The 16,597-nt window shown below is 47.2% G+C and overlaps 1 long non-coding RNA gene across 1 annotated transcript; it reads left to right on the top strand.

Moving 5' to 3' along the window:
* Window positions 1-683: 683 nt before the first annotated feature.
* Window positions 684-14,272, top strand: LOC116984191. The gene is made up of 3 exons (XR_004414911.1): window positions 684-787; window positions 4,064-4,066; window positions 14,261-14,272. It is a non-coding gene; the product is annotated as an uncharacterized LOC116984191 (long non-coding RNA).
* Window positions 14,273-16,597: the final 2,325 nt, after the last annotated feature.

The following is a 16,597-nucleotide window of genomic DNA, read 5'->3' as shown; positions in this document are numbered from 1 at the left end:
TTATACAGCATGGAAACAGGCCCTTCGGCCCAACTTGCCAACGCCGGCCAACATGTCCCAGCTACACTAGGCCCACCTGCCAGCATTTGGCCCATATCTCTCCCAACGTGTCCTATCCATGTACCCGTCTTAAAGTTTCTGAAATGTTGGGATGGTCCCCGCCTCAACTACCTCCTCTGGGAGCTTGTTCCAGACACCCACCACCCTCTGTGTGAAAAGGTTACCCCTCATATTCCTGTTAAATCTTTTAACCTTCACCTTAAACCTATGTCCTCTGGTTCTCGATTCCCCTACCCTGGGCAAGAGACTGTTCTTCTACCCAATCTATTCCTCTCATTTATGAGGAAGCACTAGTTGCAGATAATTGTCCGACGTTAGGAAGCTTACTACTTGAGACTGAGACAGAGTGCGATTACCTGTGGCAATAGGGTTGCCAACTTTCTCACTCCCAAATATGGGGCAAAAGGTCAAAATACGGGACAAGTTCCCGACGGCAATTCGTTGACCGACTTGGCCATGGCTGGGTGAATGATGAGTTGGCCCGAGTGCTGGACTGTACACAAAGCCCAGCCGACGGGCCAGCTGAGGAGTTTTGGCCCGGATGACTTTGTGCGCAAAGTCCGGCACGCAATCCAACCCATGAACCGATGATCGGCCATGAGAATGAGGGGTGGTGGTGTCAGCAGTAAGCGAAGGTCCAAAGGTCAGACAGCTAGCCGGGCTGCCATCCGACGGGGCCACGGGCGAGCCACTGCTGCTACTGCACTCCAGGGGCTGCACTATGTCGGTTAAATGCAAATTTAGCCCAAAATCCGGGATGGCCCGGCTAATACGGGACAGTTGGCAACCCTATATGGGAATTGGAGTCATAGTTATACAGCAAGGAAACAGGCCTTTCAGCCCATCTGTTTAAAATACGAGATCAAAATTGTGTATGTCCACCCTGGTTTCATATCCCTGTTGTGCGATGTCTAGAATTTCTGAAAGTAACACACTAGGTACAATATTCGGAGATCTAGGGGGTAATTGCTGCGGTTTGTACCCCTCAAGGTTGTTCCCTTCACTCTGTGCTAAACACCAGGCCATGAATTGGAGTTCTCTTCTGTGTGTAAATAGTCTTTAAAAAATGATTCATTATGGAGCAGGAGTTTCTAATTAGCTTATGTACCAGCGTAACCAAAACAGACTAACAGGTTGTTTGTTGTGTAAGAAGGATGTTCAGATGCTGGTTTAAACCGAAGATATTCACAAAAAGCTGGAGTAACTCAGCGGGACAGGCAGCATCTCTGGAGAGAAGGAATGGGTGATGTTTTAGGTAGAGACCCTTCTTCAGACTGGTTAGGGATAAGGGAACCAAGAGATATAGATGGTGATGTGGAGAGATAAAGTACAATGAATGAAAGATATGCAAAAAAGTGACGATGATAAAGGAAAGAAGCCATTGTAAGCTGTTTGTTGGGTGAAAATGAGAAGCTGGTGCGACTTGGGTGGGAAAGGGATAGAGAGCGAGTGGGAATGCCGGGGCTACCTGATGTGAGAGAAATCAAGATTTGTACCACTGGGCTGTAAACTGCCCAAGCAAAATATGAGATGCTGTTCCTCCAATTTGTATTTCATTCACTCTAACAATGGAGAAGACTGAGGACAGAAAGGTCTGTGTGGGAATGGGAAGGAGAATTAAAGTGTCCAGCAACCAGGAGATCAGGTTGGCTGAGCGAAGGTGTTCCACAAAATGATCGGCCAGTCTGCATTTCCTTGTTATTCTTCGCTCTGAAACATCAGCGGATGAGGGGGATACCTGATAGAAGAATGTAAAATTTGAGAGACATAGTGTCAACGTTCATTTTTTAAAAATCAGATAGCAACAAAAACTGTTAAAGGTAGACAATGGCAATCTTTAATTGATTCGTCAGACGGGAGTGGCCATGTACAATCAGCACAAACGTTGCTCAGTGCTTCTCGGGTTCCCACTCACAGAACAAAGGACAGTTAGCACAATTATACATTTTTCTTATCAGTAAAACACTCCTACCCAGTTTGAATATGGTATATTTTTCTGATCAGTAAAACACTCCTACCCAGTTTGAATATGGCATGAATGAAAGATTCTGTAGCCTTTCACAATATAGGAAAGTTGGGTCCAAATCAAGCTCATCCAAAAACAATTTATTACTTATATCTGGAGCGTCAGCTATTTTGTTAGATCTTGGCTTCTTTACGGCCTTGAAGAAGCACATGTTATTGCTGTAGGCTGCCATCTTAATGTCTTTATTGAAAGGACATCCTGTCCTCCATATTGTGTTCCATATAATTTACAAAGTCATTCAGACTTGGCACCGAACCATTCTTTTGTTCTACTAGTCCATGCTTTTGTAGAAGAGCGACTCCATTTTAGATTTGACTATTAGATTTGACTATTAGCCAAATGCCCAGTCTGCATTTGCTTGTTATTCTTTGCTCTGAAACATCAGAGGATGAGAGGAGACCTGATAGAAGAATGTAAAATTTGAGAGGCATAGATAGGGTAGACGGTCAGAACCTTTCTCCCAGAGTGGAAATGTGGAAGGCTAGAGGGCAGAGCTTTAAGGTGAGAGAGCCAAAGTTTAAAGGAGATGTGCGGGGCAAGTTTTCATACAAATATGCTCTTCGAGCATTCAATATGATCACGGCTGATCATCTAAATTCAGTACCCCGTTCCTGCTTCTAACACATATCCCTTGATTCCATTAGCCCTAAGAGATAAATCTAACTCTCTCTTGAAAACACCCAGTGAATTGGCCTTCACTGCCTTCTGTGGCAGAGAATTCCACATTCGCAACTCTCTGGGTGAAAACGTTTTTCCTCATCTCCGTTCTAAATGGCCTACCCCCTTATTCTTAAACTGTGACCTCTGGTTTAACATTGGGAACATTTTTCCTTCATCTAGCTTGTATGCCCAAGCCTTTAAGAATTGTAAATGTTTTGTAAGATAACCCCTCATTCTTCCAGTGAATAATGGTGTTTAAGAGGTTTTTGGATTTACTCATGGATATGGATCATTGGCATCCATTGCTTTACCTTAAGGGCCTGTCCCACTTACGCGACTTTTTCGGCGACTGTTGGCACCTGTCATGGGTCGTTACAGGTCGCCGAAAATGTTCAACATTGAAAACCCAGCGGCGACCAGAACAAAGTACAAGTCTTTGGGCGACTACTCAGGACCATACAGACTTCACCCCGCAACATGTCGCCAGGGTGTCGCCTGTATGGTCATGAGTAGTCTCCTAGTCACCCAAAGAGTCATAACGTCTTTCTGGTCGCCGCTGAATTTTCAACATGTTGAAAATTGTCGACGACCTAAGACTGGTGCCGGCAGTCGCCGAAAAAGTTGCGTACGTGGGACAGGCCCTTTGGTATCGTCTTCAGCATAGACATTGTGGGCCGAAGGGCCTGTTCCTGTACTGCACTGTTCTGTGCCATTACTAGAGTATCTCCCAAGCTAAATAGCACAGATATTTGGCTTAAAACCAGAGATGGGATGAGGCTGGAAATGTTCCAGTGAGCAGGTGGGGCAATTTAGGGCAAAAAACATTCTTGATACCTGATGTCGCTCAATGTACTGCGGGTTTCTTATTTTAGTTCCTGATCTAACGAGAAGCAATATAGTGTGCTCTAGTCCTAATCTCTCTCACTAGTGGAAACATCCTCTCCACATCCATTCTATCCAGGCCTTTCACTATTCGGTAAGTTTCTAAGAGGATCCCCCCTCATTCCTCTCGGTAAGCAAAGTATTTTACTGGCTGAGGTCCTTTACGGGTAGGAGAAAGGGGACACTAAGTCCTATTTTCCCATCTAGTGTCTTAAACTGGTCATGGTCTGCTGCCTCTGCAAATGGTGTGTGCTTATTTATATCATGAGGTAATGTGGTTCACAGACATTGACAGTAGTGCAGGAAGGAACTGCAGATGCTGGTTTACTCTGAAGATAGACACAAAATGCTGGAGTAACTCAGCAGGGCAGGCAGTATCTCTCGAGAGAAGGAATGGGTGATGTTTTGGGTTGAGACCCTTCTTCTGACTGGGAGGGAGTGTAGAGATATGGAGGGGAAAGGTGTGAAAAGGACAGATCAAAGCAGATCGTGATAAGGAAATGTAGAATGGTCCATTGTTAGTTGAGGGGAAGGTGACAATGAGGCATACAACCAAAGTCAATAGTGATACCGCTGGGGTGTAAGCTGCCCATGCAAAATATGAGATGCTGTTCCTCCAATTTGTGCTGGGCCTCACTCTGACAGTGGAGGAGGCCCAGGACAGAAAGTTCAGTGTGGGAATGGGAGGGGTAGTTAAAGCATTTAGCAACCAGGAGATTGTGTAGGCTTTGGCGGACTGAGCGGTGGTGTTCATCGAAACGATCGCCGAGCCTGCTCTTGACTCGCCGATATAAAGGAGTCCAAACCTGGAACAGCGGATAGAGTAGATACAATACAATACAATACGGGTTTATTCGTCACATTGCACATAATGTGCAAGTGAAATGAATATGTCAGCAGCGATACAATGAGAAAGAGCACATAATACACAATAAAAATTTAACACAAACATCCACCACAGCATTCATCACTGTGGTGGAAGGCACAAAAATTGGCCAGTCCTCCTCCATTTCCCCCCGTGGTCCAGAGCCAGTCCATAGTCGGCTCTTCCCCACCGGAGACCGCGGCTTCAGGCTGGTGTAGGCCGCAGGCCGGCGGTCGAAGATTTAAAGTCCCCGCAGCAGCCAGAAGCATCGCAGACTGCAGGGCCGACGGTCGAAGCTCCCCCTCCAGGGGTGATGGTAAGTCCATGCCGGGCCCGCGATAGAAGTTGGCCGCGGGCCGGCATTCGGAGCTTCTTCTTCCCCCCGGGTCCCCCACGAGGGCTGTAGATGCCGAGCCAGCTTGAGCTCTGCACAGCTTCAGGCTGCCGGCTGCCATGGACCAGCGAAATGGAGCGCTCCCCTCCAACGAGCCCCAGCGAGGGCTCATCCGCTCCACGCCGAGAGTCCACGCTGCGCCCGCCGCTGAAGCCCCGGACACACCTCCGGGAAAGGCCGCGCCGATCCTTGCTGTTAAGCCACGGGGGAGGCGACCTGGAAAATGTCGCATCTCCGTGGAGGAGGCGACCAAATCGGTTTCCCCCTCACCCCCCCACACCACCCCCCACACAAAACACACAAAGAAACATTAAAGACATACTTTAAAACATACTAAAAAAACAAAACAATTAGAAAAAAACGGATACGCTGCTGACAGGGCACCGGCTTGCAGCGCCCCCACCGATCCCACCAGTTAACTAGTTAAAGATGAGGTTGGAGGTGCAAGTGAACCACTGCCTCACCTGAAAGGACTGTCGGGGTCCTTGGACAGAGTTGAGTGAGGAGGTGTAGGGACAGGTATTACATCTCTTGTGGTTGCTGGGGAAATTGTGCGATGTGCTTGCTTAAATCCAAGAGTTATGCTCAAGACAAGGGTCTTGTGCAGTGAGCCAAGGTTCAGTGAAAATCCCCAAGTAGTTACACTCAAAGTTTCTGTGTAAGTGACAGATGTTTTTAAGAAGACAAAACTCCCAAGTGTAGCATGCAGCCATTACTGACTAATACAGGATTAATCCTAGTTCAGAATTGTAGTTTTCCACTTAAACCACGTTGAAGAATGTAGGCTTATTTTAAAAGCTAGCTGGGGGTGAGACATTTAGACTGTCTCCCATTTAGACATTTAGACAAGTAAAATACCTTCTGGGTTTTGGTCAAGTGCCAAGTAAAAACTGGGCTCTTTGCTCGAAATGAAGCAGTAATGTCTGCCTCAAATCTTTTGGAATGCATGAGGTAAACATTCAAACCACATTCAAAATGTGTCGGAAGGAACTGCAGAAGCTGGTTTACACCAGAGATAGACACAAAGTACTGGAGTAACTCAGTGGGACAGGCAGCATCTCTGGAGAGAAGGAATGAATGAGTTTACAGATCCCAGTAGACTGCTCCATTTAGTTTGTGCAAATCGGAACATTCGGCCCCACTGACTTGTGCCTCCTATCCTACTTGCCAAGGTTAATGGTGGCATGAGGAGTAAATGATTAGTTATTTTTTACCAATCTGTTACAAGAACAGCTGCCTGAAGTAATCGAACTCTGCAATTGAATCTACAATGTTGTACATGTTCTTCTTCCTAACTTGTCCAATCTGATGTGCAACTACTTGTGCGGCACGGTTGTGCAGCGGTGGAGTTGCTGCCTTACAGCGCCAGAGACCCGGGGTCAATCCTGACTACGGGTGCTGCCTGTACGCATTTTGTACCATCTCCCTGTGACAGCGTGGGTTTTCTCCGGGTGCTCCGGTTTCCTCCCACACTCCACAGACCAACAAGTTTTCCAGGTTAATTGGCTTCAGAAAATTTGTAAATTGTCCCTAGTGTGCCGGTGATCGCTGGTCGGCGTGGTCTCGGTGGGCCAAAGGGCCTGTTTCCGCGCTATATCTCTAAAGTCTAAATCAGCTTGGATTAACTCATCTCCTTCCCTTCCCCACCAAACCCTTTAGAGGTATAGAATATAGAACAGTACAACACAGGAACAGGCCCTTCGGCCCACAATGTCTGTGCCAAATGTGACACCACTGCCAACTCTTATCTACCTGCACATAATCATTATCCCTCCATTCCCTGCCTATCCAAAAACTAGCCACTGGGGGCGCCGCAATGAAGGCAGCCTCTGCCTAGAGTCTCTTCGTTTTTTTCTATCTGTTGTTCATTTTACTTTGTCTAAACAGTTTGTTTTGGGGATTCTTTAGTTTTTCTATGTGGGGGAGGGGAGTAGGGTAAGGGGGGGAACCGTTTCCCAGTCGCTTCCTGGCGAGGATGCGACTATTAGGAGATTGAGGGGGGATCTTATAGAAACTTACAAAATTCTTAAGGGTTGGACAGGCTAGATGCAGGAAGTTTGTTCCCGATGTTGGGGAAGTCCAGGACAAGGGGTCACAGCTTAAGGATAGAGGGGAAATCCTTTAGGACCGAGATGAGAACAACCTTTTTCACATAGAGAGTGGTGAATCTCTGGAACTCTCTGTCACAGAAGGTAGTTGAGGCCAGTTCATTGGCTATATTTAAGAGGGAGTTAGATGTGGCCCTTGTGGCTAAGGGAATCAGGGGGTATGGAGAGAAGACAGGTACGGGATACTGAGTTGGATGATCAGCCATGATCCTATTGAATGGCGGTGCAGGCTTGAAGGGCCGAATGGCCTGCTCCTGCATCTATTTTCTATGTTTCTATGTCTATTTCTCCAAGTCGCGTCCTCGCGCCCCTCCTTGCGGCGTACCAACTGGATCGGAGCGGCCTTTCCTACCGGAGACCGGGGACCGGACCAGTGATTCGACAGCGGCGGCGCGGCGCTGGATTCACTGCGGAGTGGGCGATGCCTACCTGGATCGCTATTTGAAGCTGTCGAGTGTTGGGACTGCAGCGTCGACATCGCGGAGCTCTGGTTCGCGGAGCTCCCAGCGCGGGCGAGGCTGACTTCAACATCGCGGAGTCCCTGGGGCCCTTTGCCGAGGGCCGCCAACGTGAATCTCCGCCCAGCGCGGCCTGGGGACTTCGGGAGACACGGACTCAGGTGGGAGGCGTCCAATTTGGAGGTCCAAGCCGCTGAGCTTGTCCACCCGTTCCGACGTCGGTGTTCCAACATCCCGGCGAGCAGGCCTGAGCGGCGGGCCGCCCTTAGCGGTGACTCTGGAGGCCCTGACCACGGGTGAACATCAGGAACATCGGAGGAAGATGACTGACTTTGGTGCCTTCCTCCACAGTGGAAAACGTTTAATTCTGCTGTGTGGGGATGTTTTATGTTGGACTCTATCGTGTGTTGTGTTCTTTATTTTATTGTATGGCTGTATGGTGAACACACATTTCACTGTACCAACTGGTACATGTGACAAATAAATGTATCTTGTATCTTGTAACCTGTTAAATGCCACTGGTGTATCTGCCTCCACCACCCCTGGCAACACACTCAAGGCACACTCCAACCTTTAATAACTTGCTCCACACATCTTTAAACTTTTCCCCTCTCTCGTTAAAGCTATGCTCTCTAATATTCCATCTCTGTCCTGGGAAAAAGGGGTGGCACTGTGGCGCAGCGGTAGAGATACTGGCTTACACCGGTTGCAGTGCCAGAGACCCGGGTTCGATCCTGACTACAGGTGCTGTCAGTACAGAGTGTGTACATTTTCCCCGTGACCCGTGTGGGGTTTTGTTCCGAGATCTTCAGTTTCCTCCCACACTACAAAGATGTGCAGGTTTGTAGGTAAATTGGCTTGGTGTAAATGTAAATTGTCCCTACTGTAGGGTAGTTTAAAGCGTGGGGATCGCTGGTTGACGTAGACTCGGTGGGCTGAAGGGCCTGATTCTGTGCTGTATCTCTAAACTAAACTAAAAAAGGTTCTGACTGTCTGGTTTTATGTTGGGGGAGGTGGGTAGAGTAAGGGGGAAACTGTTTTCTAGACACTTCCTGGCGAGGATGCAACTTTTCTCTGAGTGACCCCCCCTCCCCCCCCCCAGCCCGCTTGCGGCCTATCAACTGGATTTGCGCGGCCTTTCCTGCCGGAGACCGGACCACAGCTTCGGCAGTGGCGCAGCGCTGGATACATGGTGGTACAGGGGTTGCCATACCCGGATCGTTGTTTGAACACATGGGCTCACTGGTCTGAGGGCTATAGAAAGAATCTTGCACTTTACTGACTTTCACAAGCAATGTTAAACTGAGACCAACGAGGTAACGGCAATAGTTTGTTTTAGAGAGATGGCGTGAAAACAGGTCCTTCCGCCCACCGGGTCAACGCCAACCAATGATCACCCGTACACTACTCCTATATTCTTCACACTAGGCCAAATAACAGGTCAATTAACCTACAAACCGGCATATCTCTAGAATGTGGGAGGAAACCAGAGCACCCGAAGGAAACCCACGTGGGTCACAGGGAGAACGTTCAAACTCCGTCCAAACAGCACGCATGGTCAGGATCGAACCCGGGTCTCTGGCGCTGTAAGGCAGCAACTCTGCCACTGCGCCATCATGCCGACCGATTCACTTGATGCTAAGGATGTACGGTGTATGTTATCTCTCTGCAAACTTTCAAACCCAATGATTCAAGAGATTCAAGATTCTAGAGACATTTATTGTCACATGCACCAATTAGTACAGTGAAATTTGGGGTCACCGTACAGCCATACGAATAAAAAAAAAACACAGAACACGATAGACTTTAACATAAACATCCCCACACAGCAGATTCAAAGTTTCTTACTGTTGGTGAAGGCACCAAAGTTCAGTCATCCTCCTCTTTGATGTTCTTTGATGTTGACCCGTGGTCGGGGCCTCACGAGCCCCCCACAGTCGCCGCAATGTCGTCCCGACGTTCAGGCCCTCTCGCCGGGATGATGGAACTCCGACGTCAGAACGGAAGAACATGCTCAGCGGCTTGGACTTCCGAATCGGTCTCTTTTTACCGGAGACCGCGGCTCCCGAAGTCCATAGGCCGAGCTAGGCGTAGCTCCACGCTGGCGGCCTTTGGCAAAGGGATCCCAGGACTCCATGATGTTGAAGTCAGCGCTGCCCGTGGCAGGAAGCGCTACAAACCACAGCTCCACGATGTTGAAGCAGCAGGCCCAACACCCCGGAGCTTCAAACGACAATCCGGGTCAGGCATCGCCCGCTCCACGATGTACCTAGCGCTGCGCCGCTGCTGAAGCTCTGTCCCGGTCTCCAGCAGGAAAGGCCACACCAATCCAGTTGATAGGCCCCAAAGGGTTGGGGGGGGGGGGCAAAGATGCGACTCAGAGAATAGTCACATCCTCGCCACGAAGTGACTGTGAAACAGTTTCCCCCTTACTCTACCCACCTCCCCCCACATAAAAATACTAGGAAACTCCAACACATACTTTTTAAACAGACTAAAAATAAAAAAATATGGAAAAACAGACAGACTTTTGTCCGAGCTGCCATCATGCGGCACCCCTAGTGGCCAATGAGTTGTTTCTTCTCCATTTGGCTCATCAAGTTATCTCCGTCATTCATTCATATTTGGATTGGCATGGCTTAGAACATCAGAACAACCCTCTGCCACTGCCACTGATTCCTCAGGGACTACAAAGGGAAAATGCACTCCAGTAATCCCTCTGTGTGCTTTATATATGCCTGTTACGGTGTTCAGATTTGTCAAATATTGAATTGCATTCCAACAGTGGAGTCTTTAGGTTTATAGAGTTAAGTGTGAAACTGATAAAGCAGAAGTATTTTTGAGCCAGGAACAAACTACACACGCTTTGACTATAGACAACTCTCATTTGGTAAATGTCAAAAATATTCTGCTGCTTTTTAAGTATTTTTCCCCAACAAGGTAATGTGGCTCAGCGGTAGAGTTGCTGCCTCACAGCGCCGGAGACCCGGGTGCTGTCTGTACAGAGTTTGTACGTTCTACCCGTGACCTGCATGGGTTTTCTCCGGGTGCTCTTGTTTCCTCCCACACTCCAAAGACGTACGGTTTGTAGGTTAATTGGCTTTGGTAAAAATACCCCAGTGTGTAGGATAGTGCGGGTGTACAGGTGAATACTGTTTGGCGTGGACATCGGTGGTGAGGAAGATGCTGGAGTCAATTATAAAAGATGAAATAGCAGCACATTTGGATAGCAGTAACAGGATCCCACATAGGAGATTAGTGCACAAAGTTAGGGCACATGGTATTGGGGGTAGAGTGCTGGCATGGAAAGAACAATGGTTGGCAGACTGGCAACAAAGTGTAGGGATTAACGGGGCCCTTACAGAATGGCAGGCAGTGACTAGTGGTGTACCGCAAGGCTCGGTGCTGGAACCGCAGCTATTTACAATATACATCAATGATTTGGATGAAAGGATTCAAAGTAGCATTAGCAAATTTGCAGATGACACAAAGCTGGGTGGCAGTGTGAACTGTGACGAGGATGCTATGAGAATGCAGGGTGACTTGGACAGGTTGTGGGAGTGGGCAGATGCATGGCTGATGAAGTTTAATGCACAGAAATGTGTGGTTATCCATTTCTGTAGTTGTACAGGGCCCTAGTGAGACCACACCTGGAATATTGTGTGCAGTTTTGGTCCCCTATTCTTGCTATTGAGGGAGTGCAGCGTAGGCTTACAAGGTTATTTCCCAGGATGGCATGACTGTCATATGCTGAGAGAATGGAGTGGCTGGGCTTGTACACTCTGGGGTTTAGATGGATGAGAGGGTGTCTAATTGAAACATATAAGATTGTTAAGGTACACAAAAAAGCTGGAGAAACTCAGCGGGTGCAGCGGCATCTACGGAGCGAAGGAAAAAGGCAACGTTTCGGGCCAAAACCCTTCTTCAGACTGATCGGGGGTGGGGGGGCGGGGAAAAGAAGGGAAAAAGGAGGAGGAGCCCGAAGGCTGGGGGATGGGAGGAGACAGCAGGAGGGCTGAGGAAGGGAAGGAGACATCAAGGACTAACAAAATTGGGAGAATTCAATGTTCATGCCCCCAGGATGCAGACTCCCCAAGCGGAATATGAGGTGCGGAATAAGATTGTTAAGGGTTTGGACACGCTAGAGGCAGGAAACATGTTCCCGATGTTATGGGTGTCCAGAACCAAGGGCCACAGTTTAAGAATAAGGGCTAAGCCATTTAGAACGGAGTTGAGGAAATACTTTTTCTCACAGAGAGTTGTGAGTCTGTGGAATTTTCTGCCTCAGGTGGAGGCTGTTTTTCTAGATACTTTCAAGAGAGAGCTAGATAGGGGTCTTAAAGACAGGGGCGTCAGAAGATATGGGGAGAAGGCAGGAACTGATTAAGGATGATCAGCCATGATCATATTGAATGGTGGTGTTGGCTCGATGGGCCGAATAGCCTATTCCTGCACCTATTGTCTATTGTCTATTGACTCCGTGGGTCAAAGGGCCCGTTGCCACTGTATCTCGAAACGAAAACACTTGAGATTTAATATTGTTTGCCTGTTTATTTCTTGACAGTAGATTAAGACAACCCCTTGTTCCCTGTGTGATCAAATGAAGGGGTGTAATTGCCTTAGACTCTCCCCCACCTGCCCTTCTTCTTGAGTAATAGAATCAAGCTCATAACTGTTGGAAACATCTTCCTTTAGTTTAGTTTCTACAAGTGGGGATGTAGATTTAACTTTCTCCTGTGAAGCATTATCTTGTCCATCACTAGGGTTTCATCAACATATTTCATTTCTTGAAATATCAACAGTTTTATGTTGACAGCAAAGTTGGAGCTTGTGTGCATTGGCAATGTAGCTCTTTCATATAAGCAAGACACCAGCCAAACCATAAAGGAACAGAGTGCTGGAGTAACTCAGCAGGTCGAGCAGCATCTATGGAGAACATGGGTGGGTGACTTTTTGGTTCAGGACCCTTCTTAAGGACCAGACATCAACGAGTGCTGGACTCATGATGACATAGAAACATAGAAAATAGATGTAGTAGTTGGCCATTCGGCCCTTCGAACCAGCACTGCCTTTCAATATGATCATGGCTGATCATCCAAAATCCATACCCCATTCCTGCTATCTCCCCATATCCCTTGATTCTGTTAGCCCTAAGAGCCACATCCAACACTCTCTTGAAAACATCCAGTGAATTGGCCTCCACTGCCTTCTGTGGCAGAGAATTCCGCAGATACTCTGCGTGAAAATGTTTTCCCTCATTTCAGTCCTAAATGGCCTAACCCTTAGTCTTAAACTGTGACCCCTGGTTCTGGACTCCCCCAACATCGGAAACATTGTTCCTGCATCTAGCCTGCTCAATCCTTTAAGAATTTTATATGTTTCTCTAAGATCCCCACCCATCCTTCTCATTTCCAGCGAATTCAAGTCCAGTCGACCCATTCTTTCATCATATGTAAGTCCCGCCATCCCGGGTATTAACCTGGTGAACTTACGCTGAACTCCCTCAATGTCCTTCCTCAAAGTAGGAAAGGTACAGAAGTGTGAAAAAGCACACCTCCAGATTCTGGGACAGTTTCATCCCAGCTGTTATCAGGCAACTGAATCATCCTACCACAACCAGAGAGCAGTTTTGAACAACTATCTACCTCATTGGTGACCCTCGGACTATCCTTGCTGGCTTTATCTTGCACTAAACGTTATTCCCTTACCATGTATCTATACATTGTAAATAGCTCAATTGTAATCATGCATTGTCTTTCTGCTGACTGTCTTTAGCACGCGACAAAAAGCATTTCTCTGTACACGTGACAATAAACTCAACTGAACTGAGTTCCTTGTATCTAACATTTGAGTCCAGTTGGTTACGACCACTGTGACGGTCATATGGTGAAGTGGTTTATTCCCTTCTGGGCCGGCCTTCCATTCGTAAGATCGCAAGTTTGTAAACCATCATAATCAGAGGTGACCTCATAATGTGCCTGGCCGGCGACCTCACAGTGAACTGCATCCGTAACCATGAGAGACGGGCTCCATTTCATCTGTCAACTTGGCAAACTGGCTCCATTTCATCTGTCAACTTGGCAAACTGGCTCTATTTCATCTGTCAACTTGAAGTGGGTGCACCATACCCATTCTGCCAGGCATTGAAACAGCTGGTAGCTACTAGAGATCAAAACTCTAACCTTCATGGTGTGGATCAATAACCCAAGCAAGGAGTTTTGAGAATGCCGGAGAAAAAGGTCAGCGCCACGCAGACTTACAGGAGGAGATCTAAGGTAGATCTGAATCTGTTAATAGACCAAGATAAAATTGGAGTGACTCAGCGGGTCTTATTATTAAACTGTGACCCCTGGTTCTGGACGTAGGGACGTAGGGTTCTTCTGCCACCTCTGAGCTTTTCTTTATGGGAGAGAATCCTATCCATCCAGTGACAATCCTGTCTCCAGTCTCCAACATTCCCCCACCTCTTCCCCTCTCCCCTCCCTCCGCCCCTACCCAGCCTTCTACCCTCTCTGGACCTTTTTATATCCACTGTTGGTGCAACAACTGTCTTGGCTTCTCTACTCCACTGGCCCACTCAAACCGGAAGGGTCCCGACCTGAAACGACAAATGTTAGGGAGCATCTCTGGAGAACATGGATAGTTGACATTTCACAGAGTGGTGGAGTAACTCAGCGGGTCAGGCAGCATCTCTGGAGAACATGGATAGGTAACGTTTCACAGAGTGCTGGAGTAACTCAGCGGGTCAGGCAGCATTTCTGGAGAACATGGATAGGTGACGTTTCACAGAGTGCTGGAGTAACTCAGCGGGTCAGGCGGCATCTCCGGCGAACATGGATAGATGATGTTTCACAGGACAATGAAGCTAGTGGGAGAACTAGGGTGGGGGAGGGATGGAGAAAGGGAACGCAAGGGTTACTTGAAGTTGGAGAAATCAATATTCATATCGCTGAGTTGTAATCTGCCTGGCCTGCTGGGTTTATCCAGTAATTTGTACCTATCTTCAGTGTAAACCAGCATCTGCTGTTCTTGCACATTTTGTCTTGCCCACATTGACCAAGATGCCCCATCTACACTAGTTCCTCCTGCCTGCATTTGCTCCATATCTCTCCATACCTATCCTATCCATGTACCTGTCAAGAGTCAAGAGTGTTTTATTGTCATATGTCACAAAATGAACAATTAAATACTGACTTCCGATACGATAGAACGTTATCTATCCAAGGAGGGAAATTGATCTGCCAACAGTTATAAAACACAAGATAAAGGCAGTTATGGTGGCGCAGCGGTAGTGTTGCTGCCTTACAGCGAATGCACGCCGGAGATCCAGGTTCGATCCCGATTACGGGTGCTGTCTATACGGAATTTGTACGTTCTCCCCGTGACCTGCGTGGGTTTTCTCTGAGATCTTCGGTTTTCTCCCACACTCCAAATATGTTTGTAGGTTAATTGGCTTCGGTAACATTGTAAGTGTCCCTAGTGTGTGGAGTAGTGCTAGTGTACGGGATCATCGACCCGGTGGGCCGATGAGCCTGTTTCTGCGCTGTATCTCTAAACTAAACTAAACTAAACTAAACATGAAACATGAAATTAAAGTGATGAGTGGAAAGGATTGGGGATGTGCAAAGATTGGGGAGGGGGAGAGGGGTAGTCAGTCTACCCCACGACAGAACAGGGTGGAGTTGTACAGTTTGATAGCCACGGGGAAGCAGGATCTCCTGTGGCGTTCTGTGCTGGATCTTGGTGGAACCAGTCTGTTGCTGAAGGTGCTCCTCAGTGTGTCATGGAGCGGGTTACGTAACAGCACAACAGTAGTGTAAACATATTGCACTGTAAAACCCTTACTAAACAGCAAAAAACATTCAGTGTATATTAGAGAAACAGACAATTAGTCCAAATAGTCCTGTCCAAATATCTTCTAAATGCCATTGTACCAGCCTCCACTACCTCCTCTGGCAGCTTGTTCCATATACCCACCTCCTGGGTGAAGGGAGTGAATTAATTATGGTAGACAAAAATGCTGGAGAAACTCAGCAGGTGAGGCAGCGTCTAGATGCATGCTGCCTCATCCGCAGAGTTTCTCAAACATTTTTGTCAACCTTCGATTTTTCCAGCATCTTCAGTTCTTTCTTAAACAAGTTAAGTGTGGTAGTGCTTTAGGAATGTTGGATTCAGCTGAGTCTTAAATGATGCCTCTTTAGAATTATCTATTCAGTTTTGGACTAATCATGCCTTTTTTGTTGTTGGGGTGAGAAAACGTGAATCTTTGAGGCTGGGCAAATAACCATGGGTCAGGCAAACTAGTTTAAATTGGACAAATTGCATTTTCACTTCAAATTAAGTAAATTGGCTTGTTTAACCATTGCTTATTCTTCCACATGAACTCGTTTACAGCATCTGCAGACTCCTTTTAATTTAAAATTCTTTTAAAATAGGGTTTGACTTAGTCAAAGCTTCACTTGTAAACCCAACTTTTTTGCATCTTTGAACCATGAATTGGAGACCCAAAAATCTCTGTCGAATTGGTTATCAAAATTACCATGTGCACCCCCGGAATGATGCCAGCTCTTGGGAACATTTTCATTATAATTCTTCACTTTTCCTTCAAATTCGATTTTTTTAAAAGGTTCAGCTTGTGAACTTTAAACAGCCCTTTTATTTTAAATATCCTTCGCAGACTTGGTGCGCTGAAGGGCCTGTTTACACTCTGCATCTCCAAAACTAAAACTAAACTCACACGCACGGCTTGTTGTGGGAATTACAGAGACATGGCTGCAAGAGGGCTGGTGATGGGTACTGAATATTCAAGGGCATACCTCCTATCGAAAAGACAGACAGGTGGGTAGAGGGGCAGGGGTAGCTCTGTTGGTGAGGAATGAAATTCAGTCCCTTGCAGGGGGTGACATTGAAACAGGAGATGTGGAGTCAGTATGGATAGAACTAAGGCATTGTAAGGGTAAAAAGACCCTAATGGGACTTATCTAAAGACCCCCAAACAGTAGCGTGAATATTGGGTGCAAGTTGTTTCAGGAATTGAAATTGGTATGTAGTATAGGTAATGCTACAGTTGTTATGGGAGATTTCAACATGCAGGTAGACTGGGAAAATCAGGTTGGTACTGTACCCCAAGAAAGGGAGTTTGTG

This window comes from Amblyraja radiata, chromosome 19 (genome assembly GCF_010909765.2).
Source record: "Amblyraja radiata isolate CabotCenter1 chromosome 19, sAmbRad1.1.pri, whole genome shotgun sequence".
In the NCBI taxonomy this organism is placed as follows: Eukaryota; Metazoa; Chordata; class Chondrichthyes; order Rajiformes; family Rajidae; genus Amblyraja; species Amblyraja radiata.
This window is presented reverse-complemented; position numbering and strand designations above follow the sequence as displayed.